Consider the following 26,486-nt stretch of genomic DNA (forward strand, 5'->3'; position numbering starts at 1 on the left):
TATCAGACAGGATGACAATACAGCGCTTCATGTCTCACTTCAGGTGTTTCTAAGAGCTGTAAAAATAGGGTGGCAGCATTTTCCAATTTCATGATTCTCAATTTAACCAGCCTCAGAAAGATGGAAGGATAAGCGGGCCTCACAAGGATTCAGGCTCATGAACTGCAGGTCACTAAAGTACCATTGAGAAAGCAATTTTATAAGTAGATTTAATGAGAATTTGTTATAAAAAACTATGTTTTTGTATTATTTTTGAATTTGTAAATGTTGAATATTCCTTTGTTCGTTCATTCTTCAATGTGGAATGCATAGTCAGTCATGGTATACCGAAGTCGGCTGTATGTTCTTTTAATAAAACGAATAAAGCTAATAAAAAATAAAAATAAAAAAAAATGCCACAAGCCTAGGGAATATGATAAAAGATTTCAATGTGCATTTCTGAACTTTAAACATTTAGCCCTTGATTTTGATTCTATTGTTATTTTGCTGATCCCTCCGCAAACTCGTTTGCAGACATTGCAATACAAGAAATCTGCACCTCAGAGTTAGCCCTCCGTTATATTTCAGCAAATAGGACGTGCACCCCAGAGGGATAATGAAAAACCTTCTTGTTTTACAGGCTCATAAAGGCGTTAATTACTGTTAAGTTTGCTTACTGCACTTGATGTGAAGGATTCTATTTACAAAACAAAATTGAATCCATTGTCCTAGCTTACAAGGTCAAAAGGTTTTGACTTCTACATCTGGTGACTGAGTCTTGCTGTTAGAACTTCTTTATGAGTGTCCAATGCATCCCCCCTGCCCCGTGAGCTGCCCCACTGAGGGTACATTAACTACACAGATGGGAAGAATTACCAGCTGATTACAAGTGCGACCCTGAGGGTCTGCATGGAAATTAGGAATTACCAGTAGAACTGGTAATTCCGGTCCAGATTCCCTTGATTATTCCTGTTGCTATTTCCTCTGGGGGGCTCCAGTTCTTTTAGCATGTGTGGCCTCTGGGTGAATGACCCGAGATCTGTAGCGGATCTTGTAAATCTTAAGGGGCAGAATTAAAAGGGTACTCGGAATGAAATCAGAGTGCTCAATGCCCTTTGGTGCTATAGCATTTCAAGAAGCCATTTCTTTAAGTCCCTCAGAGAACAAAGAGCTAAAGTCGAGAGGAAGGGAGTCGTCCCCAACTAACAGTGTGCGACCAATATTGCTCTTGTACAAAATAAATGTGTGCCTTTGTTTTGCGCTAGTGCTCGAGTCTGGCTGGCCTGCATTGGCCAGTCGACGATTGGGCTGTCCCACAGTGAGAGCCCCCGGGATCACGTTACAGGCAGCGAAAGGTGAGTGCAAAGTTCAAACCACAGGACTCAAACAGACTAGATGCAAAGTGTGCACAGTGAGCAGGCAAGTAGTGTATATAAGAGGCCTGTTCTGAAATCTGTTAACGATACCTTTCAGAAAGCTAAGCTAGCTTTAGCTTTGAAATGTACAAATGAGCAGTTTTTCTTCATTATGGCACATTTTAATGTTGTGATACCAAACTCCAAATTGCGAGTAAAATGCAACGGCTATACCTGCTGCCAGCAATCTGATCACTGGCTGCAGACAAATACTGACGAAATCTGTCCCTTGGAGAATATAGTCTTAATTCTGGTAAAAGTAAACATAATACAGAGAGGGGATATCGCCATAGTCCCCAAGGTTAGCTCCATGGACGCTGCTCCAAATTTCCCTCGTTTTCAGCTTCATGTAGTAGAAAGCCTGCGGCTGTGAACTGTGGGCTAGGCTTTGCTGCTTGTTTGGACACCACAATTGTCGTGACTGGCTGAAACAGCCTTGGAGGCGGGGACAGGTCGACAAGGTTGGTTACAGGAGAGCCCTTATCCGGTTTATTTCAACAAACTTTATCGAACACATGAGAGTAACAAGGAGACGGGCAAACTAATTCGTTCAAATTTAGCAAAAATCTGAATCTATCATTTAAAAGAATAGTAGACTGTCAGCTTGGAGACTGGAAATGAGATGATCTGACTTTAGAAGGGTGCACAGGTTTATTATAATGTGCAATGGTGCTGTGCCTGCCTACAATAGTTAAAACCACCAAGGAGGGAGAGGATGTGGCGCAACTGCCATGGCCGGTGAGCTGTGACAGCCTCCTGTGAAGTGGGGCGTATGGCGAGGGACCCCACTGGAGACCGGTGAGAAGCTTGTAGGCTTTGATTTTACCAACCATGATCCTGCAGGACCGCACTGAGGGAGGCCGCCTGCTGCGCAGCAAACTTACGGCTTCCTGGGGAATGCTTGTTTATGGGGAGGGTTTTCAAAACCATAAAATCAACAGTTTCCTGTCAAGCTGGCGCTATAAGAAAAGATGTGCAATTATTATACACTTAATGTAGAACTGCTCTCTGCTCTTACACTGCATTAGTAAAATGTGCCACACTTTTCAAAATATATGTATTCCTAATGCGTTTTAAAGACTGGGCTTTGTATGAAGCGCCGTGCAGCAAATGAAGTGGCGATACTATTATGCAGAAAGGGGTCGTTTACTCACTTAAATCCGAACAGGACGCCAGGTCACAGAGCTCGAGCACTAAACATCTGCGAATGACCAGATACATCATCAGTGATCGCTGAGAGAGTGGAAGAGGCCCGTCCTTGGTGTGCTTTAGTGAGATGCATTAGGGCTGCTTAGTGATCTCCTCAGGAGTCGGGGCGGGCACCGACGGACCAGAAGCCAAGTAAAGAATACAAGGCTAAGTGGGGAAGTAAGCACTGTAATGACGTTTTTGTTCGGCTTTTTTTCTGCCATAGCCTCGCCTGCTAAAAGGTTTCTTATCTTTATGGGGCCATGTGTTTGGCCCCATAAAGATAAGAAACCTTTTGCAGCAGAAGGAAGGCAGGCGAGGCCTCCAAATGGGAAGGCTCAAAAAGCCAAGCGAAAACATCACCAGCACCTCTTTCCCAATGGCTGGCCGCCGTTTACCATAAACGGTGACGCCGGCCCATAATCCCATAAACGTTAAATCTCGCCAGCGAGACTGCGCATGCGTGCAGCCTACGCCAGGCGAGACCTAAAAAGCTTTGTAGGGTTGTGAGGATTTCGGGTGTACTAAGGTAAACCTGATGTTTGTAAGTACTGGGACGAGGAAGAGAAAATCTGAGTTATGAAGATTACTGGTAAGTAATGTGAGCATTGTCCTGCCCCAGTCACTTGGTGAACGGAGGCTAGCTCTCTTAAAATAGCACGCTTCTGTCCCCGAGCACAGAGGGTGAACTCCCGACCATGAACCCCTTCCAGTGGACCCATCTCTATTTTTTCTCTTTTGAGGCGTATAAATAGCTATGTGTTCTGGATGCACTGCAAAGCAATTTTGTCACAATTTAGAAACAACACTGATGTGATACATAAGATAGTTACTGTTTTTTTTGGGCGGAGATGATCCAAAAAATCGTCGCGCTCTGCCTAAGACAGCTGACTCAAGCGAATAAAGCTGAGAGACTCTGGGGCAAGGGGGTGCACGCAAACGCATATGGGCTGCCAAACAGAGCATCAGAGTATGCGATAGCGAACCTGTCTCTACAGTGACACACTAAATTGTAGTTAATGCCCTACGACTTTTCAGTCATGCCGAACACAAGTCAGCATTATTTTAATGCAAGTACACTTCCTTATCTTCCTGCCCATCTGTAATGGGATGTAACTTATTTCTAGTAAGGTACATATGTTGTGAATTTTAGTGTAAATGTATCTAAGAAGTAAACAATTTTGGGTCATATTAGTACTAGAAATTGGTTACCAATAATCTGACAACTAGATGATTTTTCTTTTCTTTTTTATATTTTGATCTGAGATAAACACATATTATGAAATGATGTGTGCCTATGTTTGTGTTTTCAAATCCCGAAAGAGTGCCCAGTCAGCTAAGCCCTTGGTTGTTGCTGAGATCTGACTGCAGTCTGCGGTCAGTGAATTCTGGGAGACCTAACTTGGCCTTTCCGGCCCGCTGATTCTCTCGGATGACTAAATCAAGCTTGTGATAAACATTTAAAAAAAAAGAAAAAAACATGATTCGCTGTGGTCATACCACTTCCTCCTAATGGAAAAGCACAGTTAATTTGTATGAGCCAGTCAGAGCATTTTCCCACACTATTAAAATAGGAAAGAAGCCAGATTTAAAATGAAAATACTTATCAATTAGTTTATTGCATTATTCTCACATTTTAATGCTGAAAATAGTTTGATAAACTCTTGAGGCTGAAATAGCGAGAAGATCAACAATGCTTGTTACCCAAATGTGATTTGAGGACATCCAATGGGCAGACAAGGAAGAACTGATTGCAGAGAGCGGTTGCAGCGTAATTTTGTTATTTTTCATGCCTATTTTCTGTCTTTGAGCGGTGAATGCATAATGCACAGTGAAGGCTTCTTTATCCATGAGTCTGCATACTCAATTTTGCATAAAGTAATATAAATCGTCAGCTGGACAATAACGTCTCGAAATGGAGATTATCAGAGCAATTCCAAAAGGATTTTCCAAACCATCCTCTGCACTAAGGGGCATGAGCCAGTCATGGTACACAACTGGGTGTGCACCTTAATGTGTAGTGGTGGAATAGGAAGGCAAATGCTCTTGTAAGGTGATAAGAATGGCACAGTAACTCAATTATTAAGAAAAACATCCACTTTTGATTCTTGGTAATCTTTGTATCTGCCTCCAGGCCGCAAGGTCATTTGAGACATTCACAACCACAAACTCGGTTTGGAATGGGTACCAGCGCGTCTGTTGCCAAGATGGCTGGTTTGGTGCAAAACAATTCTATTCCTGCCAATCCCATCATGGGGCTGGTCTTAACCTGGGCTGTTCTAAACCTCGCTTGGTTTCAACTCACACCCCCTTTACCTTGGTTGGGTGGGACCGCTCACCTTTTAAGAAGAATAAAAGTTCTCATTAAATTCAGGGGACATGGAAGACTAGTGATCTGACTTTAATCAAAAGACATTTTGTTTTATTTGGAAGTCGATTTTTAAAAGTATGGTTGTACAAGTATGAGAATTATGCTGCCAAATCTGCAGTGTAGGAAAAAGATAGGTGTTATCTATTTGAACAGACAATTAAAATAGAGTGCAAGTTGTTGAGTCCACCAGGCATTGCCAACATAGTAACTACAAGTTGATCATGTAGGCATTCGTTGAAAGCACAACCATTGCCATTAAGAGTCTTAACGACTCATCCTCCATTAAAAGATGTGTGTGGGGGTATTATATACACCTCTTGCAACAATCCTATCAAGAATGTGCTGCTTCTAAGTAGGAAGAGAGGGTCCACACTTTCTCACTCGATAGGTGAGTAGGCGCTGAGAGAGGTGATAATTGAGCTGCCAACAAGCACAAGACTGCAATATAATATTGTTGGAAACAAACAAACATCAAAGGATTAAACAAAATGGTGCTCAAGAAAGTGGCCTCTGTGACCAGTTATGGACGAGACAGAATACGAGTACATGAAGACAGTCAACGATGCGCCACGGGTACCTCTTAAAGTTCTATGTGTACAAAAGGAAGCATGGAAAATATCAAAATATTAGATTGACAATAGATCACAGTGAAAGAAATTCTTGCTGCAGCCAAATGCTTACTAATATTCACTGTCACACCATTGTAAAGAGTAGATTGATGAATGGGTCACTGCCAATTTGTGATAAAATTAATCTCTGTTTGCCATTTTTATTGTAGGGAATTCTTCAGTAGTGACCAGGTTTTGTCTTTGAACTAACCATAGTTCACGCCAAAATGTTCTACGAAAATGTGTGCTTCTCTCTATAGACATATCTCCCTGTGAGGCCACTGGGGCCTATGAAAATATTATAACTTCCTCCTTATATTGGGAAAAGCAACAGTACAGGATACACCACAACCGTGTAAAACATCCTTATGAACTTAGATCATCTCTTGATGCCCAAGAGTGACGGTGCTTGAGCCAAGCATCTGTTGATGCTAAACCTTTAACAAATCCTTACTGGGGTCCGTTTGACATTGCTCCAGTCATTGTTCTCAGTCCAGTTCCTTCCAAGGACAATGTGTGTCATCGTCTAGTGCCCTCCTCCACCATGACACTGGATTCTGGTGCGCTTGGATGTTCCTCACACTTGGGCAATCATCAGGGAAACTAAGATGCTAAGGCTATAGACACAATAAATCCATCCTCCTCAAAGGGGCCAAATTCCAATACAACGATCTTGCCTGTCCTGCTGGAGCAGCCTATATTGACATTTAACCCATATTTACAACAAAGTATCTGGAATATACTTTCATGGACAATTGCTGGTCACAACTCTAAGTTGGTAGATTTGGATTGGGGGATATTTATTTACACATTTGATATCCGCATGGTCCAGGAAACATGGTGTATTGAATCAGCACATAGGTCAGGGTTCACCCCCTTTTTTTGCTCAGCAATTTTAGGTGGTAGGGGTCGGCTAGCAGGAGGTCTATCTATGTGGATCACAAATGTGTTAGCTTTCGCTATCACGAGGCTTAACATAAATTCGCAAGATGTTATGGGACTGTCTCTTGTTGGGGGTGGGTCAGTTTGCTTTGTCTTTGATGCTAACAACAGGCCAAACAGGACAATAGGATATCCAACACTATGCACGTCTTAGAAAATGTATCGTGCAGGTGCCCACACATTCAAGCTCGCGTCGCAAAAGAGTCACATTGACTACCAAATTCTGTCACTACCGATGTGGCCATCTCTTATAAACATGGTGCTTTTTGAACGTCACAACAGGGATCATAACGCTCTCCATTTGTCTCTTCGTGAGCTTGGGCCCACTACCCAGTAGAGTGGCATTCTGAATCCTAGAGTTGTCCCAACACTTTCGAACAACATGCAAGCTTTAAAATGGGAGGTTGCAAGGATTTAAATGTGCTGGCCCAGATTTATGACTGGGTGGCTGACACCTTGGATGCTTTGGCCACCAGTGGGTCGCAAACCCTTCATCCTGACTTTATTGTCACTTCCAATGAAAATCATTTTAGAACCATTAAAAAAGCCTCAATTAGTGAAGATGCCCATCAGGCCCCCAAGGCTCAGACTCACTTCGCATGGTTTAATCCAGGTGCAGGAAATCAAGAGGTGCTCTAATAGAGAGCCTAAAAGTTGACATTAGGCAAGGCATTGTCAGCACTAGGAAGGGATATAAAGAGGTACTTCACCAGGTCAAAACAGGCTGGGAACATGAGATGTGGGCGGATTTGGTTGCAGCTGCCAGGGCAGGGGATGCCAAAAACCTTTTGGGAAATAGTGAGTCATGGCAAGCGTAATACCACTGCTTGTGTCAATTAAAATCTCCAACCTCAGCCCTGGGTGGATCATTTCCCAAAAATCTATGCAGTCTGGCCTGGCCCGACTCCTTCCATGGTGATCTTATTAGATCAGAACCTCTGGTCTGGGCCTCCAACTTCCAGCTGCTGTTCCATTCTGTTCTAACAGGTGGCCTGATCCCTCATTTTTGGCAGACTGCTGAGATTGTCCCAATGTACAAAAAAGCCTGTAAAGAGGAACCAGGGAAATATAGGCCCGTCAACCTTATTCACTGTCCTAGAAGATTTTTTGTCATGTTGTTTTGGGGCAACTTCTTGATTTAGTCAAGGACAACTCCATTCTTTCTGAGATGCATGTGAGGTTTAGGACTAGGGTCAGCATGGTGGATGAAATCCTCAGTTTCTGTGCCATATACTGGAAAACGGAAACGGTAGACAAGGGCCACTTGTATGTAGTCTTTGTCAACTTGAGGGCAGCATTTGACTTCATCCCGAGGACTAAACTGTGGGATATTCTGACAAAAGGTTGATGTGCTCACCAATATCCTGTCCATTCTTATTAGATTGCATGCACATAATACTGCCAGAGTTACGTGCGGTTACACTGATGAGCTCACAGACCCCTTTAACATTGAAAGTGGTGTCCGTCAAAGTTGCGTGCTGACCCCAACACGGTTTACAGTCTATATAAATGATCTAGCCCATGCACTTGATTACACACCTAACCCAAGCCCTCACAAAACTGTGATATGCTTTTAATTTCCAAAACCCTGTGTGGCCTGCAGGCAATACTTGAGCACTTCTTAATTTTTTGTAGTGGTCATATCCCCAAACTCAATATTTACAATACTACATTAATGACATTTAATCCTTACAAATTTGTCAGAGCAAACATTATGGTGCAGGGTGTTGCCCTTGTACAAGTGCAGGAGTTTGGGAATTTGGGTTTCTGTTTAAATCACAAAATGAGCTGTTCCATGTATATTAGGAAATGCTCACTAAAGATCCAACAAGAAACTGGTGCTGTAGCCAAACTGTGTAAAAGGGCCCAAGCGGCCTCCCTTGAACCAGTGGTGGAGATATACAATATTAAAGCAAAGAGCGCAGCTATATATGGTGTAGAACTGTGGGGACATGCTGAGAGTGACGGCGTTTTAGGTGAGAGGATGTGCCCTAACAGCTGGACCGGTTGACCTCAAAGCTGGGGATTCGGGTTTGAATCTCGGCAGTGATGCTCAACATCCTGGGATTCTGGGCAAATCACGTAATCTCCCTGTGCCTAACAAAAATTAACGTGTCTGTCTGTAACGCAACTAGTGCTCATGTAAAGTGCTCTCATACCTTCGGGTAGAGTTTGCGCTCTATAAAACTCTTTAAAAAACACCCAAAAAACGAGACTAGGTTTGTGACGAGCATCCTTAACCTTCCGCAGAGTGCTCCGCGCCTCCCCCAACTCCTGGACCTGGGTATTGTCCCAATAAATCAACTCATTACGTTTTATCCCATTATGTACTGGCATAGATTTTGGTCTAATTCACAAAAAGGAGTATGCTGTTCCTCAAGGGTTAGATTGGTAAGAAAAAAGAGATTAATAAGAGAATGCATACCAAGGGTACAGTAATACCCATCACCTCCAACCAGTAAGGTGGGTCCTAAGGGGAATTCCCTATTTCGGAACTAGGGCCCTCACACACCCAGCCAGCTAGGTGTCATGCATCATCATTGGGCCTGCTCCTCGTTGGGTTGGCGCTGCAATCCCCAACGGGCTCCCAATGAGGGGCTCTTTGGCGGAGATCTTTTGTTCCTTGCCAATTAGTGAGGTGTGAGTGAGGGGCCTAGAAAGTGTAGGTGTGTGTGAAGGGTGAAAGTTAAAACAGGTTAGGTAACCAATATAATTTTATTTAACTCTGGTTCCTACCTGATTAAAAAGAAAAAGGAGAGGCGGTTTTGTCTGACATAATGCATCAGAACAAAATGGCACTCTACTCCAATGGGTCAACATGTTTCTTGCCTTGACAGCCCTAACGGGTCTATGGCAATTCATCAGGACCAATCGTATAATGTGAGACTACCTACACACCGTGGTAAATGTGAAAAACTACCTACCACTTAATGTATTGCTGCAGGTTGAATACCCTTAAGTGTGTTCTGAAAGAGAAAGGGTTACAGCATATACATAAGCTGCGGGGTATACTGGCATTCAATATCTCTCTCTTAATGATAGTTGCTTAAACGAAAGTAAACCCTTTATTTCAAAGGGAAAAGTTCCCCTTGACATTATTTTTATTTATAAAAAAATATATATAAATATATATATTTAGTGACCTAGTCGCCAAATAAGCAACTAGAGAGAAAAGTTAATATTAGAAACATTGCTCTATTCAAGGAACATGGACTCACCAACTTAATCTATAAAGTCACGCCACAACAGTATCCGGCGGGCTAGGACACCAACGGGTTCAGCATCCTGGAAAATGTGTAAACGTGGAAAGGGGAACCTTTCCCTTTGAAATAAAGGGTTTACTTTCGTTTAAGCAACTATCATTAAGAGAGAGATATTGAATGCCAGTATACCCCGCAGCTTATGTATATGCTGTAACCCTTTCTCTTTCAGAACACACTTAAGGGTATTCAACCTGCAGCAATACATTAAGTGGTAGGTAGTTTTTTCACATTTACCACGGTGTGTAGGTAGTCTCACATTATACGATTGGTCCTGATGAATTGCCATAGACCCGTTAGGGTTGTCAAGGCAAAAAACATGTTGACCCATTGGAGTAGAGTGCCATTTTGTTCTGATGCATTATGTCAGACAAAACCGCCTCTCCTTTTTCTTTTTAATCAGGTAGGAACCAGAGTTAAATAAAATTATATTGGTTACCTAACCTGTTTTAACTTTCACCCTTCATACACACCTACACTTTCTAGGCCCCTCACTCACACCTCACTAATTGGCAAGGAACAAAAGATCTCCGCCAAAGAGCCCCTCATTGGGAGCCCGTTGGGGATTGCAGCGCCAACCCAACGAGGAGCAGGCCCAATGATGAAGCATGACACCTAGCTGGCTGGGTGTGTGAGGGCCCTAGTTCCGAAATAGGGAATTCCCCTTAGGACCCACCTTACTGGTTGGAGGTGATGGGTATTACTGTACCCTTGGTATGCATTCTCTTATTAATCTCTTTTTTCTTACCAATCTAACCCTTGAGGAACAGCATACTCCTTTTTGTGAATTATAGCTTGGGCACTGTATACTGGACCTCTCCAAAAGCCCTTAATCCCCCCCTTTGTTAATGATAGATTTTGGTCTATCAATAAATTAGAATCCTATAGAGTTGTGATCAAGGCACTCTTAAATCCCCCGGGCTGTGAGAGGTTTGCTTGGTTTGCCTGTATCAGGTCCATATCATATGAAATAGGCCTGCTTTCACTGTGGAATACCCCAGATATAGCAAAATTGGTACCTTGCTCCCTGGGTTGAGAATGACTTAAGGAGCATCTGTGGACAAGGGAATTGAAATGTGTTAAACCGGGTAGTCTAACTGACCTCTTTTTAGACATTAAACTTACTCCTGCTTATGTTATGTTATGTTATCTGGATTTATAGAGCGCACAGCTGCCCCAGCAAAGGGGCGTCCCGGCGCTATAGAGGACAAAATACCGGACACAAGTAATACCAAAGACAAGAACATAGCAGCACTAAGAATCCAGAGGAAAAAGGAAGGTTTTAACAGCCTTCCTAAAGGCAAAAAGTTTGTTGATTGCGCGAACATGGACAGGAAGAGAGTTCCAGAGCCTGGCAGCAAGTACTCTGATAGAGCGGCCGCCAGACCTAGCTCTCTTAAAGAGTGGGACTGTGACCAAGTGAAGACCCGAGGATCTTAGAGAGCGCGAGGGAACATAAGGCAGAATAAAGTGCTCCAGAATCTGAGGAGAAGAGTGCTTCAGAATTTTAAACACAAGGCACAGTGATTTAAACTTAATCCTCTGAGCGACAGGGAGCCAATGAAGTTTGACAATGGTGTTTTTGGCCAAGCAAAATCGCGGTAAGCCCACCAAAGCCCTGGCGGCAGCGTTTTGAACGCGTTGAAGTCTAGAAAGTTTGGCCAAGTTAGCCTCTAACAAAAGAGAACTCGCATAGTCCAGCCTAGACAAAATCGTAGCTTGAACAATAAGCTGTCTGGTTGGAGCATCAAAAAATTTAAAGATAGGTCTGAGCCTACGTAGAATCCCAAAACACGTGGCGACAGTTTTCTTAGTATGACAGGCAAAACTGAGTTTACAATCCAACCAGGCCCCAAGGTTCTTAACCTCGGTGACAGGAAGAGGAGTTGAACCAAGCTCGGATGGCCACCAATGATCACCCCAGAGATGACTCTGCTTGCCGACAATGAGCACTTCGGTTTTTTTAGCGTTCAATTGCAGGCAATTATCTGTCATCCAACGGGCCACTGAGCTCAGTCCCTCGCGGAACTTAGCAGCCTCGAGGTCAGACGCCCCACTTAATGCAACCGCCAGCTGCGTGTCATCAGCATAGGACACCAGAGTCAGGTTCCAACGCTTGGCGACAGCAGCCAGCGGCTGCACATAGAGATTGAAAAATGTGGGGCTCAGAGCTGACCCTTGCGGCACACCCTGAGTGATAGGATAGGGTTTAGACTGAAAAGGAGGAGTAACAACCCTAAACGTGCGACCAGATAAAAACGATCTAAACCACTCAAGTGGCACGTTATCGACACCAGCCTCACCCAGACGCTGTATTAGAATGGCGTGGGAGACGGTGTCGAAGGTGGCACTGAGATCGAGAAGCACCAGTGCCGCCGTTTGACCAGAGTCGACCAGAGTACGCAGGTGCTCAACCATAAAGAGCAACGCAGTCTCAGTACTATGGCCGGGTCAAAAGCCATTCTGCGAGGGATCCAAAATGTGAGCACAGTGAAGATGATTAGATAAAATGGCATTAACATGAACCTCAGTCAGTTTTGCGACCCATGGGAGAAGAGATATAGGGCGATAGTTCTCCAGCTTTAATGGATCCAAGGCAGGTTTTTTTAAAATAGGCATCACCTGAGCTTGTTTCCAGCTAGCAGGGACAGAACCAGACGTCAAAGATAGATTGACAAGATCACGCAGGGGAGGAAGACAAAGTAACGCTGAATCTCTAAATTGGGCAGGCCGAAGAGGATCCCTAGGAGAGCCAGATTTGACTTTCGCCACAATTTTATTGAACTCCTCATCGAAAGCTCTGGGAAAGAGCACAAAGACATAGTAGTCATTGGGCAGGGTTCCACCTTCTCCACAGAGACGAATGGAGCAGAAAAGGAATGATAGATGGCCTCCACCTTTTCCACAAAAAAGGCAGCCAGGTCCTCACAGTGCGAGGCAGAACAGATCTCAGCGGCTGGAGCTCTACTGGCTGTAAGATCCTTAAGCACCTTAAATACTAATTTAGTAGGATTGGTGCTGGTGTTGAATTCGCGAGAATAGTAGGCAGCTCGAGCTTTATTAACCGCTCTATGATATTTCTTAGTCCTGGCACGGTAGATCGCTTTCATGTCTGGCAAATAAGACTTACGCCAGGCTCTTTCAGCTTGACTAGATTCAGCACGACGGCATTTACTCTCCGCAATTGGGATCAGGCAGTCCAAGGCTCCAGTCAGCCAATTGCAAAACAGGTCATATCCCGACTCAACATCCAAGAAAGGACCCAGAGGATATTGACTAAGAAGCCGATGAAAGTCAGCTAATTTCAGCTTTCTCCATGGACGCCTAAGAGGCATAGATGAAATTACTCTGTGAGGAAGGTCCTTAATCACAAGGTGCAGCTCTATAAGATGGTGATCAGTCCAGGCCATAGGCCTGGGAAGCAGCACTTTAGCCGCAGATAGATTGGTAAAAATAGGGTCCAAAATATGTCCACCAACATGAGTACAATGGTTGACCAGCTGAAATAGCTGGAGAGCTTCCAGATCGACAAGAACGCTACTAACGGCAGGGGAAAGGGGAGTATCAAAATTAAGATTTAGATCACCAATGATACTAAAGTGAAATATTCTTTGATATCCTCCCAGGTCCCATCCCATTGCAACTTTTCTTAAAATGGAGGTATGGGGGATTGCCTTTAAATAGCATTTGCATGAGATGGGGTGCATGGTGCTGTAGCTCGGCTAAGTGCCCTTCGTGTAATTCAGCAGAGTAAACTCTACACCACTTTGCCTTTTTCTGTCCATGCAAAATATGGCTTCAGCCAATATGCAAACTCTTGGGTTTTCATCATTATGAGCCTTCACTACGTACTTTACTTTCGGACACGAGAAAGGTGATTGTCACCCGGATAAAGAAATTCTTGATTGCTGCTTGGTTCATCCGCATGGGTGGTGCCAAAGTGATGAAGCAGTGCTGCCTCAAAAGCACACCTTGCATTATCTGCATCCATGCTGAATGTTGTTTTTAACCTTGCTGGGGTTTCCCTCTCATACTTTTCATATGTATTTTATTGATTGCGGCATATGATGCCTTGGACATGATTGTTGGTATTTATTGTTTTTAACCTATTGTTTTTATATTTCTGAACTTGTTGAATTGTGTTTTATGGATTACTATATCCAAAATAAACATTTTGATTGATTGATTGGTTGATTGATACACCATCCAATATGTTATTATTGAGATCATTCGGATGGTGTCTTCGAACTACTCGCTGAAGACCCTGTCACCTTAAACTTAAAAATGTTATTTAGCTATTAATTTAGATCTCAGAATTATAAAACGCAATAATGATCAGAATCATACCTCAAATACAGTTTAGACGGACAGACTCAAATCTGTAACCATTTTGAATCATTTTTTTTTTTTTTGTGACTTTAAATACATAAGGTTGTGTGCCTAATCCAAATGCAGTAGTCTGAGGCACATGCTTCTGGTAAAGCCTCTTTCATTCTTGACTTGCGCTTCTTCCACAAGGCTATTTTCAGGTCACACCTTTTGACTGTGCTCCTAGGAATACATCTGTTGCTCATCTTCAAAGGGAACATATGCGATATGAAGAAGTATGTGGTTGGCATAGATTTTAAAGTAGAAACTTTTTCAGCTTATATAGCTCTGGTTGCCTTTTTTTAGGGTCACCCACCAATACTATGTTCGTTCCCATTTAAAGAAGCCTTTCTTGGTTTACTGGCACTTCACAACTTGTTTGGAACACTGGGAACACGAGTCGCTCCATGCATGCTGAGGTTTGGTGGAATGCAGGTAACATTGAATGATTGCCATGCCGGCTTACTTAAATCTTTATATTTAGAAAGTTACCTTACCTGGCCCATGGAGCTTTTTGAACGTGCATCTGCTGGTGAAACTCCCTATTGGAAAACATTGCAAGAAGTTGCAAGCCTCACATGTCCTGTAAATGAAGGAAGTTGCTGACCCTAGGTAGCTGCACCATAAGGACTTCCTGCTGAAAATCCAGTCCTACAAACCTTTATAATTATACTGGAAGGGTACTATGAAGGAAAGCAGAATTACCCTGTAATTAAATAATGTCCTGGTGATCCTTGGAAGACTGAAAGAATATATTAGACCAGTGTGGTCCTTGTCACCAAACATGTTTTGAAGAGGTTAAGCATTGTGGAGTTCCCACTGAAATGTTAGAAGATTGCTACACTTTTTATTTAATTGTCCTCATTGGACATCAGATAGAATTAATGAAACCCACCTTTCAAGAGAAAGGGGGGTGGGGTACCCATTTACCATTTGAGGGAGGTGCTGCTGAATGGACCAGTATGGAATGAAAACTCCCCACGCCAAGGTATTCTCTGCAAACCTAACTTAACCTCAGTATTTAGGATCTGGGTTACCGTTTCTCCAAATTGTATACTGGGACCACAGCTCATCCGTCCTCTTACTCATTACACTGCAGGTCAAGCTCACATACATTATCCATTGTTTTCAACCAGTGGCCCAGGATGGGGGGAGCTGATTCCAGCCAGTTCACACAAATCTCTTTCCTGGCTAGCAGGATCAAGAAAATTAAACAGCCTTGTTTGGCTCTGTGATATAACTGACCAAAGCTGCACTTCAGCTTCAAAAAGAATCAGAAGGGGGCTCATCTTAATGTAACTATGTATAATTCCAGATGGAGTACTGTTGATGCCATCCCCCAAAAACATTCAGCCTTGGACAAGAGACAAACATATGTGCATCACTGGCTTTCTCTTCCCCACACCATCTTCTTCGGGGTCAAATAAATTCTATGAAGCATTAACAGATGATTCTTTCTGAGGGCAGCTGCCTTACCAGTCGAATAGAGAAGACGTAAAGATGTTTGCCATGCCTCTGGTTGCTCCTCCACAGGCAGGTAGCCTTCCTATGGGTGAAGGGATATTTTTCACTTATCATCGTCTGAATTTACCAATTCCCAGTACCATTTAGTTACTTCCTCTGTGAAGGGCTTAGGGTCTCTAGAAATTGCCCGCAATTTAGAGTGTCCCACTTTTTCTTTGATCCCCATGAAGCCAATTGCTGATATATATACCAAGAATGAGTACCCTTGGTTTCCTCTCATGAAATCATACCTGGGCCTGCTATCAGTTGCCCCTAACACTCAATGCCTGCTTTATTTAATGGTAAGCTTAGCTGGTCCACCAAAAATAAAGGAGTATGGAGGCATATTCCAAGTAATAGTCTATTCCTAGAGTTTTAGTATATTATACCAAACCTCCAGGAAACCCTGCAGTACCTTCAGCCCAACCTACTTCCCTTACAACTGAGCCCAATCTAGTAGCATATAAAGCTCCCCTAGTAGAGTTGTTAGTACTGGAAAACAACATTCTGGAATTCCTAAATTGAAAGGCGAGGAGGTACAATGATACATCTGGAAATGAGACCCCACCTTTTTTTAGTTTCCTTCCTAGTTGTGTCCAGCTAAGTCTGGATCCCTTAGATGGCCAAATAAAGTGGCCTAATCTGCTTTGTATATTGGCAATACTCTCCTTAGGGAAGGGAAGAGGGGCATTGTGGAATAAATATGTCTGCTTGGGAAGTATCACCATCCTAACCAGGTTTGCCCTGCCATACAGTGTAAGTGAAAGGTGCCCCATCTTGCTAATAACCTTTCAATTTTCTTCATCACCCTGTCTAGATTATACTTTGTTATCTTATCTAGATTTTGCATTACTGTGATTCCCAGATATCTGACCTTAGTCTAGAGAAACACTGTGGTGTAATCCAGGTTACAAGCCATCACCTCCGTTTTTTCCTTGTTTACAGAGTATCCTGAGAAAACTCAAAAAACATCAGTGTGTCTCCTCCATACAGGCCATTGTTCTACTGGGGTCTCTCGCATACAAGATAATATCATCTGTATACAGGTTGATCTTGTTCACAAATCCCTGAGACTCAAATGTTGTTATCCCAGCATCTGCTCTAAAAGACTGAGCTAGAGACTCAATATATATATATATATATATCAAAGAGAAAAGGAAAAAGTAGACACCCCTGTCGAGTTCCCCTCTGAATGTTTATTCTCCTAGTCAGGTTACCATTTACCAAAATCTGTGCAGGTGGATCTACATACAGTGTTTTAATTGTTGCTATAAACCCTGGTGGGAGTACAACTATTACTAAACCTTCCCGCAAGTACGCCCAACACACCCTATTGAAGGCCTTAGCAGCGTTGATGGTGACTATAGCCAGAGGATCGGAGTGGATGGCGCCATATCAAGTAATGATATTAACAAATGCATAAGGTTATGCGACTGCTCCCTGGTACACATTCCTTCTAGTCTAGATGTATAATTTTGCCAGCTACCATTAAGAGTCTTCTAGAAATAAAGCCTTATAATAATAATTCAGAAGGGAGATAGGACTGTACAAATTCGCCTTCCTGGGGTTCTTTGGTAGCTTTTAGAGGCTAGTTGTGTTGGTACAGTGCTGTGGGACTTGTGTGCCAATGGACAAGAGGCCTAGCAACGCTTGTGCTGGGAAGAAGTGTGAGCAGAGTCAGCACAAGTCCAGCAGAGAAAGCATGCACCCTGCCATGCTCCTGTTTGGAATCTGGCCCTAGGGAAAGAAGTCTGATTCGGCCACAGTGATTGGACTTGATGCAGCTGAGCAGGTGCATGTATGGGGCCCACTGAGAGCAGCATGGAGAAAGGGGTTTTTCTTTTGGTGAAGTGCAGAGCCTCTGGACTGGAGAACTATGCACTGAGATCCAGTGTAAGGGTAGGGTCATTTTTTCACAAATGCGAGCCATGGGCTAAACTCTTGTGGTATTTCCTGCACCAGCCAGCCAGGGTTCCAGCTTCTTGAGGGCATCAATTCCAGTTTACGAAAGTGGTAGCAGTCTACCTCTGGACTGTGTTTTTCCTGTTGTCTTGCCAAGTAAGCAGCCTAGAGGAAGTTCTAGGTGAATCTCAGTGAGACCTTGGGACAGGGAACAGCAGCAAGCTCCAGTAATTGCAGTTACCACAGGGTCCAAAGCTACAAAGCATAAAATCACTCCTGCACTCAACTTATTTTTCAAAATTATGACCACCAGCATAGGAAGCTCACTGGAGGAGAATACAGTGCAGCTAATGGAAGCCAAGTGCTTGATCCAGGAGAGAGAAATGGACCGACTGTGTGCTTGTTCCTACGGCAGAACAGCATAGAACTGAATAGCCTGGGGCAGATATGCAGCACATCGGGTCACCTTAGGCTGAAGGAGGTCAGTCCCCCATTGCAATGGCAACTCCCTCAAGTGCCTAACAGGGTGCATTTCAGTGAGGAAATTGTTGTGAGAGGATATTGTTTACGGTCTCAGTGGAGAACAGGTATGAGTCCCTGACAGATCCACCTGAACGAGATCTAGAACAAGATCTTAATGACAATAGTCCCTTAGCCCAGGAAAAACCTTAGCAACTCTAGAGGTAGGGGTTGCCTTAACCCAACAGGAACTGTCTACTTCCCCCAGTACTATGGAGCAGATTATGTTGGACTGCCGGCTGGAGATGCAGAGGTGGTGTGGGATATTGGAATCTAATCAAAAAGGGCATTCATTTGGTATGTCAGGCACCGGAGACCAAATTGGATAATGTTATTGAGAGGCTCAAAGCCTTAAAGGCAAATTTGGAGAGGATGGACAGTGAAGTCAAGAGGAACTCCTCTGATCTAAAAGCTCTTAAGTTGCAGGATCAAAGCCTACATGAAGAGATAGAAAAGCTGGAAAATCATCCACGAAGGAACAACTTAAGAATTTTAAATGTCCCAGAGGTGGTGGAATAAAGTGACTTGAAGGGCTATGTCATCAATCTCCTTAGGGTGAGGGTCTTGAGGGACAAGAATGAGGTTGACACTTTGGGTGATCTGAGGCCTGCAAAAAGCCCAGGAAGATATTAATGAACCAACTGGCATACAGCACGAAAGAAATTATTTTGAGTCTGGCTCTGAGACAGGGGAATCTAGATGGGAAGGGTTTCTCCTATGCTATCAAATCTGATATCTGCAGAGCTGCTGAATAAAGGCAATGAGAGTTGTTACAGAAGATGGGGAGCTGCAGAAGTGAGGGGCAAGGGTGCACTTGAGGTTTCGGGCCATGCTCAATGTGATGTGGAATAATGGGATGCTTACTGTAGGGCGAATTGAGCAGGCCGATGATCTTATTAAGAGAATTTAAAGTTCATCCTAGGGCAGCAGTGGGAGGGTCATAGCAGGTAGAAATTATTAGCTGTTAGGTGTTTTAAATCACTGCATTAGTATTTTATTAATCAGACTAAAAAGAAATCACTTTTCCTTTTGTTTCTTGGATTTGGGTTGATTTCTCTTTTCTATTTTTATTTCCATCTCTATGGGTAAGGGTAAAGTGAAGGTATTCACATATGTAAGTACATGTCCTCCTACGGTGACAGTCCGAACAGTCATATATGAATATGTCATTCCCCGTGGGAGGGCACAGGGTGGGAGCAAGTTGGGGGTTAAAATTATAAAAAATAAGAACTATGTCCTCAATGCCAGTTTAGCATTACATCAGGAAACAAATTATTTTTTGGGTGGATAAGATTCTAGTACACGAAGTGCGCATTCCTCTGATCATTCAACAGTCTTTTTGGAGGCTGACCTATCTGAAACTCAGACTAACTCAAGGTGGACAGTGAACAGGACACTAGTCTTAGATATGGAGGTATTAAGGGTATTAAGGGAAGAAAACAGGGACTACTTTACCTGCAAGCTCAACACTGCTCACCTGACGATTGTATGTGATACATATAAGGGTCTGTGCAAGAGAGAAAACTGTGTGAGGGGAACACGAAGTTTGAGGAAGAAACTAGTGTGCTGTAAAGAGCACCACAGGAATCAAAGCTGGCAGAGTTAGTGGAGGTGGTGGAGCTCAGGTTGCTAGAGAAAGGTGAGCCTTTCAGGCAGTAACAGAGTGCAGGAACAGGGAGAAGCAGCAAGCCAGTCAGTTGGCACACTTTCAATATGGGGAGAGGAGTGGAAGATTACTCGTTTAACTGAACTACAGTATCCCACGGTGAGGCTTGTCCATCACATCAGTGACTCTCCCCTGCGCTTTCGAGGCAGTCTGACTTTTGCTCTGGCTGGTTTATCCATCAGTGAAAAGGGGTTCCCCATTTTGCTACTTTCCACAAAATAACAATTCGCGCAGGCTTTTTTTCATTAACTTCAAACAATCTCCATTACATTATCAAAGATTTTTTTTTAACTTTGTTTTCTTGAACCTTTTTTGTCATCTAGTACTTGTATTTCTACTTGTATTTTGTAATTAAAAGTGGTCTTTGCCATTTAAGTGCTTTATTGCTTAACTCTGTTATTGTTTAGTTGTCTAGTTACATGTAACACCTCACACATGTTCTTGTGAATACAGGCTAATTTACGTTTGGATTGTCGAAAATTTTAAAATTTATGTAAATTATTTCTTTGCCCGATTTTTTTAAAGTTTGATGTAAAGGTGCGCTCGCAAGCATGGGAGCTTCTTGCTAATATGGAAAACTTAGATACTGCGAACGCCATTGGGAAATATATGCAGGGTGTATTTAAGTGTCCTAATTCATTAGAGGCTTAAGTGCAGAAAAGTGTATCGCTATCTAAAGTGAAATATTACTGTTTTTAAAATTTTTAGGAATTAAGTTTTAAGGATCATATGATATTTTTATTGTTGAGAATTAGACCTTTTAATGTGTAAACTCTTTTAAAAGTCATTGTATGAGTTGTAGTTTAAAGACTAAGGGGCATATCAACAAGGGCTTTATCTCTGCTTTTTTGGCTTTAAAAGCCAAAAAAGGAGAGATAAAACTAGCGCCCTATCAACAACAGGGTGCTAACATGCAAATTTGCATGTTAGCACCCTTTTACTCTACGCTTCCCCTTGCATCTCTAATGAGATGCAAAGGGGGCGTTCCAGAGTAAAATAATAGGAGAAATGTCGCTAAGCGACATTTCTCCTATTATCAAGAATGTCGCTAACCCTGTTAGAGACAAAAAAAGCAGCGCTAACCGCGGTTAACGCTGCTTTTTTACGTCTGGTATTTTTCAGACTTAGCCATGATATCCTATGGAAGGAGGATATCATGGCTAAGTTTGCCTGTCCCTATCAACAAGGTAACGTGTGATTATCGCTGGGTTTCCAGTGATAATCTCACGTTAGCCTGTTAGCGTGAGGATTTTTATTGCTATTGAGATAAGCGTTGCTAATAGCACGCTATCTCAGCGATAAAAAATCACGCTAGCCAGCGATAATTATCCTAGCGCTAAGTGCGCTTAGAGATAATTATCGCCGGTTGTTGTTGATATGCCCCCACATGGTCTAAATAAACTTTATGTTTGAACTGAACTGAACTGTACGTATGTTGCCACAAGGAACCGTAAGGAAAGCCTGTTTACCTCTGCGGACTGGACAGGTTGTCCAAAGGCCCAGCTTCTCAGTTCCATTGTTTACTATTGCTTCTCTCCTCCCCCATCGATGATCATACAGCCAGCTAGCTCTGCTTTCTTCGCATACTTTGGTTTTTCTCCTCCTAAATGACATCAGAGTATGTGTAATTCTAAATCTAAAACAGAAGGGGAACAGTCGCCCTCAGCAGGTATATGACGAAGAGAAACTCGTTGTGTTTTCATCTAAACACGACCATTGTGCCTCGTTAATCGTCATCAGATCTTGGATAACATTCGGCTACATGTGGTTATAACGAAACAGGAGGGTAGGTTTGGTGAATCTGCAAATGCGATGTAAATGTATGTGTAGCAAAGGAACACCCGTGCAGCAGTCTGAAGTGTGCGACCACATCAGTCTCCAGACGCTAATCCCGCGCTGGAATGCGATGCGCATTATTCCCTCCCTCACAGAACCAGGAGCAGTCCAGCTTTACACAAGGGAAATCTCTTTAAAGCTTACTGTACATTATGCTAAAAATGCGGGCTCAGCACTTTCCTTTGCCTACAAAATCCATAGACTGTAAGTAGGGCAGCGTTCATTATTTCAACCCTACATCTGTCGACCTTAAAATGGGAGCAAAGAGGAAATTAATTTCCAGCTTGTGAATTAGTGACAACAAAACAACAGCATCGAGAGCAGGCTGGGATATGTATTTGCTACTTTAACAATAAAGGAATCCCTAAAGATGATTCTATTTTTTTCAATATATCACATCTTGGTGTACCAATCAGTAAATAATAACAGAGCAGGGCTTTAATTAGAGGGAAAGGCTGCAAGAGAAGGGGGCGATCACATTTTACATTATGCATTACACATGCATATTCAAGGCAAAACGAGGAGCTGTCATTGCGCTCTTTAATTTTGCCAGAAATATGACATTTCCCTGCTCTTTGAATTTATTAACTGCGCTAGTGTATTTCAATGAGGGATCGAGACATTGCTCCCTTAGCTGCTTCTCAAATGGCTTTTTTAATATGCTTGAGGTATTTCCACCAATTTCATTTTAGACATAGATGCTTGGCTGAAATCAGGGGCCGCATTCCAAGCAGGTTTTAAAGATTGTTCTTTGTGAACCTACGAGCAGCTCTCTTGAGCTGTCATTAATGGAAACAAATGCAACCACTCCTCCGTGTCCATTTATGTTAATATTATATATCAAATTCTAGAAGGTTTTTGTATATTGTCAAAATGGAAATTTAGCATGAAAATACATATGAAAACAGTAGGAAATGTTGTTGGGCGTGTTCCTGTCATGATTCTTTAGCCTCAATCTTGCATTTTCCGTGCCATTCTACCCTAGGGGGAAGAGATAAGACTTATCAAACAAGCATTGGCTACACCAATTCATCTTGGGTTGGCCCCCAGCCTTTTGACTTTAAATGCTGCTTACCTTTTGTCATAGTTCTTGCAAAACTTTACTGCTGGGCCCTTTTCATTCTAATTACATTAAACAAAACTTTGGCTAAAAGCAAAACATTTTTTTGTTCTCAAAAAGCTAACAGCCTAATCGAGCGCTGAGTGAGGATAGGGAACATTTTTTACTACACAGATAAACCTTGATTAATTTCTATTTTCAAGTTCTGAGTATTTCATACAGTTGCTCTTCCTCCTTTTTCATTTACATGGTAATTTTCTATTATTTACCTGTGGGAGGCGTGTTGGAGGCGAGAAAGTCTGAAGGGAATTGTGAAACTACTGTGTGCCCCAGAGTCCAGCTTCGTAGGTGAGGAATACCCTTGTGCACAATGTTCACTCAAACGACTGGCAAAATAGGTTTGATGTAACACACTTAATTTCTGTGAATATTATGCATATTTTGCAATAAAGAACTTGCGCTTTTGCTCCCCCCTTGTGTTGACACGAGTTCTGAAAATCATGGGTAGTGCTAATTGCACCAGCAGAGTCACATGCAAACTAGTGAGGGATTTTTCAAATGTGTTCTCAATCCATCAGTCAATTGCAAAGTACTTCTCAGCTTAGCAAAATGTATCTCGGTTCTCGACCTCCTATGGCTGACTACTCAACATGAATCCCAAAATGTGACAGTTCTGCAAGCTTTGACATGCACAGTTTGGCTTTGTAGGAAAAGTTCCAACAGAATCACAAGAGCAGTGGCAAAATTAATTAACACAGTTAACTCCTTAAGGACATGCTGTCTATTGGGAAGCTAACAATTCGTCCTGTTCCGGTACAAATACATAAGCTTTAGGGCTATATCATCACTGAGTCTATAAGTGAGTGATTAAACGTATCTTACTGAATGTATGGGTTGGTGAGTAAACTGTGTGAATGTCTGTATCATCTGTCTGTTGGTGTGTAAGCGGCTGCATGGGTTTGTGAATAGCTACATGATTGTCTATATGAGTTATTGATTGGTTGTCTGAGTATCTGTATGGGTGGCTGAGTGTTTGTGTGGGTGGGGTGTGTGACTCTGTGCATTGATGTGTGAGTGGGTGATGCACTGGGTGCATGGTTTCAAGAGTGCATCTGTGATGGACTGCATGGGTGGGTGAGTGTGTGTATGGGTGTGTTAGTGAGTGAATGTATATCTCAGTGGTACATGTGCGAGTAACTACATATTTAAAAGGCAGTATATATGTGTGTTAGAGTATTTAAATGGCTATAAGTGAGAGTGTGTGATTGTATCAGTGATTGTATAAGAGTGTAAGAAGGTTCTAGTATTTGTATGAGTAAGTGAGTAGGTGTGTGTATAACTATATAGGTGAGTAAATGGGTGTGTGATTATTTATTTGCATAACTGACTAGATGTGTGAGTACCTCTCTGCTTGAGTGGCGGTGTGTGAGTGTCTATATAGGTGTATGAGTGCATATGAGTCCTGTACTGAGTGACCATAGGTATGAGTGACTGTACGGATGAGTGAGTGGATGTGTGTGTTGACCTAAGAATCAGCAAGTGGGTATGTAGTTATTGGTGTTGGAGTGTCAATGGTTTTGAGAATGGTCGTCTGTAATTTAGAGTGGGTGTATCAAAGGTTATATTAGGGTGTGAGAAGATGCATCAATTTATCACATGGATGATGTCATCAGTGATGTCATCAGTGATGTCATTTGAGATGCCATCAGTGATGTCACTGACCATGTCATGAGTGATGTAATATGTGACACCATCAGCAGTGCATTGCGGGGGCACGAGTTATAGTTAGCTGAACTAACTATAACGGGGGAATTTCATGGGTTTTGTACGAGTGCAATGTCTAACTAACTATAACTTTCCCTAAAACCTATGGTTTTTTCAGTGAATTTCAAAGGTTTTCTAAATGCTAATTTCTAAACATAACGTGCCTGAAACCTATGGTTTTTTCAGGAAATTTCAAAGGTTTTTTAAATGCTAGTTTCTAACTATGCCTACAGAGGTAGGACATGTGAAAAAAGAAGAAAAAAAGCACCGAAAGAAGCAAAAGAAATGCCGAAAGAAGCAACAGAAGTCCACAAAGACGAAGAAAAGTGCAGGAAGAAGGAAGACGTGCAGAAAGAACTGACAGAGGAGCAGAAAGAGGCCTTGTTGCAAAATCATCCTGTGCCCACAACTTTTTCAGACGAGTACTGGTGGTTACTGACTCTAACTAACCAGGCCTAGAGCCAGTGCTATGCTAAAAGACACTTAGAATACAGTGAAAACACCTACATACACTAGGGAACACTATGTGTTGGGGTACCCCTGTGTTAGATCTGGGGGTCTCTAGTTGGCAGAGGTATACACCTTAGAGCAAATAGGGACCCTTGCTTCTAGTCAGGGTACAGGGACACACACGGTAGATAACCCCTGCTCACCCTCTAGGTAGCTTGGCTCGAGCAGACAGGCTTATCCCCAAGGCAATGTGTAAGGTATTTGCACGTAGACACCACAATGATCCCCCCTCCGCACACCACAAACTTAGACCACACAGGTGAGTTATATCAAAAATAATATATCTTTATCTAGTTTCCGCAGTTGAAATCAAGCGTCACAGGTTTACACAATATTCGCTCTCTCGGTTGGTCGGGATCGTAAGACGATAGTCTCTAGTCTCTTGTGTGATTCGATACTCACTGAGAATGAATCAGTTTGTAGGCTCTTGATGTTTAGGCAGCTACGTTGCTCCGGCGGTGTCACTGCGCTCGTTGTACAAGCGCTCCTCGGACTGTTCGGTGCAAGGATTCCACAACTCCCTCGACGAGCCCCCAGTGACGATGTCGACGTCACCGGAGTCAGCCACTCACAGCGCGGCCTCGTAGAGCAGGGAAATACGACTCTCGATCTGCGTCAGGCCTCCGGGTCGCGGCAAGGCACGTGCCGATGAGCACGTCGATCTTCTTGATGCGGCAACCGGTGTCAGGCCCGGATCGGTGCGGTACTCTCCAGCAAGACAGAGAGCAGCCAGTCCACCTCACAGGCAGATGTTGAGAAGCTTGGTAGAACAGTCCACGGTCCCTGCGGCACACAGCAGCGCAGGTGGGACACAGCAGAGTCTTGAGTTCTTGGCAACCTTTCTATCCCTGGGTTGCGAAACAGGAGGCCAGCTCTTCTCAGGCCCTTGGAGATTCAGTTGAAGACACAGCACACAGCAAAGTCTTGTTTGGTCAAGTGGATAGGGTCAGCACACAGCAAGACCCCTTCTTCTCCTCAGCTTCAGTTGTACAGCAGAACAGGTCAGCCTTTAGAGCACACAGCACGGCAATCTTCCTTTAGTTCCTCAGCGGTCCGTCTTTCAGCAGAGGTTCCTCTCGATGGTCGAATCCAAAAATCTGTTGTCAGGGGTCTTGTACTTATACCCCTAAAAGTCTTTGAAGTCTTTGTGCAAGTGGGTCCTGAGCCCGGTCTGATCCAGTTCTGGGTGTCGCTGGAGCACTTTGTTTTTCTGGCCTCTACATTCTTTTCAGAGTGAGGGGCAGAGTCGTCAGCCGCCCAGCAGGAGGTGGAGCCAGCAGAGTGGCAGGCAGGCACAGCCCTATTCAACCCCAGGCGCTATCTCCTCCCTCCACTCTCCTTGCAAATGTCGCCATTCAGCAGAGGGCTGACTCAGCCAACCTCCCGGGGGATCCCCAGCCCCTGTCACTCTCAAGCCAGACAGTCAATCCACAAGCACGCCCAGGCACGCAGAAGGGTCAGACAAGAGAACAGCTACTCTCTAAAAAGTACTATTCTCCAACTCAGGATTTAAAAACAACCTCTCCTAAAAGATGTGTTATTAAATGCTGAGCTCAGGGATATCAAACACTCATGTCTTATCTTGTTCCTATGAG

The 26,486-nt window shown here is 43.2% G+C and overlaps 1 protein-coding gene across 3 annotated transcripts in view; it reads right to left on the minus strand.

Moving 5' to 3' along the window:
• The window catches only part of SHISA6 (shisa family member 6), a 1,379,883-nt gene that overhangs the window by 1,056,666 nt on the left and 296,731 nt on the right, over positions 1–26,486 (minus strand). The gene's annotated exons all lie outside the window — the stretch shown is intronic.

This window comes from Triturus cristatus, chromosome 7, assembly GCF_964204655.1.
Source record: "Triturus cristatus chromosome 7, aTriCri1.1, whole genome shotgun sequence".
NCBI lineage: Eukaryota > Metazoa > Chordata > Amphibia > Caudata > Salamandridae > Triturus > Triturus cristatus.